We start from the raw sequence: 3,361 nt of genomic DNA, 5'->3' as shown, positions 1-3,361 counted from the left end.
TTCGCAGTTGTGCTTATTTGGTGTATGAGAGTTGGGTTTGTCAGGACCATACCCATGCTCAATGGTTTAATAGTTTTTCACATCAAGCTGACACACTGTGATATGACTGACATACGTTTCTAAAGTGGTCTTAAAACCAAACTCGCTCACTCACTCACCCACTAAGATTTTAAAAAGCCCTTCACAATAAATAAAATATATCTATCCTAAGTTTTTAAAAATGTGGTTTTTTTGTACATGTGTACATTTTATTTATTTTATTTTTTTTAAACAAATTATTCAATGTATTTGTGTACAAAAAGGATGAATGAAGCGAAGAATTTAAAAGCGACAAAACCATACATATTCCATAATAAGAAATCTTTGCTGAATGTGAGTGAGTGAGTTAATATTTAAAGTCACATCCGCAATATTTCAGCCATTTCGTGGCGACTCTGCTTAAAGAAGAGTCCATCGATTCCAACTATATAATAAGCTTGTGTTTATGAAACACTATCTATAAGTGATGACACCAGGTGTTCGCGAAACGATGAGCGTATCTTACCCCATCGATGGCACCTGTCACAGCAGGTACCCCACAAACACGGAAACATGTTGTACAAGTCAAAATAGGGAATTGCACTGGACATCACTTTTTGTGACTGATGCTTCAAATTTGGAAATGTCCTCTACATGTGTACCATGGAATTGTTTGAAATCCTTACTTAGTCCTTAAATGTCGGAGAGAATGAGTTAGTGAGCCGTTTAACGCTGTTTTTACCAGTATTCCAGTTATATCACGGCGTGTCGGCTTGATTTCGGAGGAAAGCCCGAAGTGTTGCAGGTCTTAGACGTTTTCCACTTTGGTGAAACCCACGAGCACGGACAGTACAAACCAAGAAATATTATCGGGGTGAACCGGATTCGAACCCACAATCATAGGTTTCTGGCGTGCCTTATACGACTAAGCCTCCTGAATCCTGGAACCTTGATTAAACAACATTTGATCTGTTTAACGTTGTGACATGAAGACAGCAAAATCTGGAGCTGCTGGAATATTGCTTGACATAAATAAAAAGTTGACTTTTGAAAAGTTGAAGCCATCCCCCTTGTCATACAGTGAAATGTTCTCGGGGGTAATAACATGACGTGATGTTTTCTTACGCGTGGATGACATCTCATAATATATCTATATATGTGTGTGAGAGTGCATGTGTGTGAGTGTGTGTGTGTGAATGTGTGAGTCTGAGAGTGTGTGTGTGTGTTTGCGTGTGTCAGTGTGAGTGAGAGAAGTTGCGAGAGTGCGTTTGTGTGTGTGAGAACGAATGTGTGTGTGTGACACAGAGAGAGAGAGAGTGTGTGTGTGTTTGCGTGTGTCAGTTTGAGTGAGAGAGTGTGTGAGAGTGCGTTTGTGTGTGTGAGAAAGAATGTGTGTGTGACACAGAGAGAGAGAGAGAGAGTGTATGTGGGGGGGGTGGGGGGGTGGGGGTGTGGGTGTGGGTGGGTGGGTGTGTGTGGGTGTGGGTGTGACTGCTTCGTACTAGTTCTGACTTTAGTCTTTTCTTGAAAAAGAATCACGAAACCTCGCGATTATTAAATTACGAATTGACTGCATGTTTAAAAATACTTATAAAGTGAAAACATGCCTTTCAAACGATAACGAATATTACTAACATCATAGACAAAAAATGCAAAGTGCGCTTTTCAAGAAATATGGTATGGGGTGGTATCACAATGACTGGCCGAACTGCGCGCCATATTGTCAATGGCAGATTCACAGGTCAATACTGTCGGGACAACGTCATTGCATCAGACCCGTGAAGATCCGGGTTAGAATAGGTCATCAGCAACCCATGCTTCCCGAAAAAGGCGACTGTGCTTGTCGTAAGACTAACGGGATCGGGTGGTCAAGCTCGCTGACTTGGTTGATGCATGTCATCGATCCCAACTGCGTGGATAGATTATCATGGTGGCAATCACTGGTCTGTCTGGTCCAGACTCGACTATTTACAGACCGCCGTCATGTAGCTTGAATATTGCTGAGTGCGGCCTTAAACAACAAACAAACAAACAAAATCATCGCATCCCTCGTGCCATTTGCACAACGTGTTCGTCAACGTCTCATCTTTCCAGGTGAAAATGACCCAATTTCTTCAACAGCAAAACATCCATGTCATACCATGGCCAGCACTCAGTCTTCAGCTTTTCCCCATTGAATACGCCGGGGACGTCATTGGCAGACGCGTACGTCAACGTCAAAATCCACCAACCACTCTCAATGAACTCGGTGCTGCTCTCACTGATGAGTGGAACAACATGAGTCAAGTTGTCATTAGTCGAAATACAGAAGCATGTCTCAAAGAATCCGTATATGTCTGCACAACAGAGCTGAGTGTTTCCTGGTATTAGTGACCTTTGCTGCAAAATACAAATTTCCAATTTGATCCCTGACCTCTTTTACGACCTAATGCGCCACCATATCACCACACCAACCATTAAAACCCAAGTCGTCTATGGCGCCGCAATTCGCTGTGCAAAGTTGCTTCCCTTGGGCACGCCAAAAACCTGGAATCATGGGTTCGAATCCCGGTTCGCCCCGATTATGTTTCTAGGTTTGTCAGTACCATACCCGAGCTCGTAGGTTTCACCAAAGTCGTAAACGTCTGAGACCAGCCTTGGGGCTTCCCTTCCACATTAAGCTGACACGCCGTGATATAACTTGAATACTGTTAAAACCGGCGTTAAACACAACTCAATCACTCACTTTAATAATCTGACAGAACATCAACCGTCTATGTGCATTGCCAACTTGACGTGTTAGCTTCCTTACAAGGTCTGTAATGATTGATCACGTTACATGTATTTATTTGTGATTGTTCAACGCCATACCCAGCATTATTCCAGCTAATAACGCGACTAACACGATCGGGTGGTCATGCTCGCTGACTTGGTTGATGCATGTCCTCGTATCCATGCTCATGATATCAGTCACTGGATTATTTACAGACCGGCGTCATATGACCTACAAACAAACCTACAAATGACATGATGGATGTGTGGAGAGCTTTAGTACCGATATATTACACATTTACTGATATCATATATTCTTCTGACCGCCTCCGTGGTCTAGTGGTAGGGCGTCCGCCCGGAGAGGGGAAGGTCCGGGGTTCGATCCCCGGCCGCGTCATACCAAAAGACGTTAAAAGATGGTACTTGTTGTTACCTTGTCTGGCGCTCGGCATTAAAGGGCTAAAACAAGGACTGGTCGGTTCGGAGTCAGTACACTGTGTCTGAGTGGGGTATTCATGTTAAACTGCAGCATGGTATCTCAGTGAGCTAGCACTATAAATCGGCAACAGTCCGGACTAGTACAAGCAGCCAT

Source organism: Haliotis rufescens, unplaced genomic scaffold (assembly GCF_023055435.1).
Source record: "Haliotis rufescens isolate VD_foot unplaced genomic scaffold, xgHalRufe1.0.p SCAF_8, whole genome shotgun sequence".
Taxonomy (NCBI): Eukaryota; Metazoa; Mollusca; class Gastropoda; order Lepetellida; family Haliotidae; genus Haliotis; species Haliotis rufescens.
The sequence above is the reverse complement of the archived record's forward strand: the minus strand, read 5'-3'. Positions refer to the sequence as shown.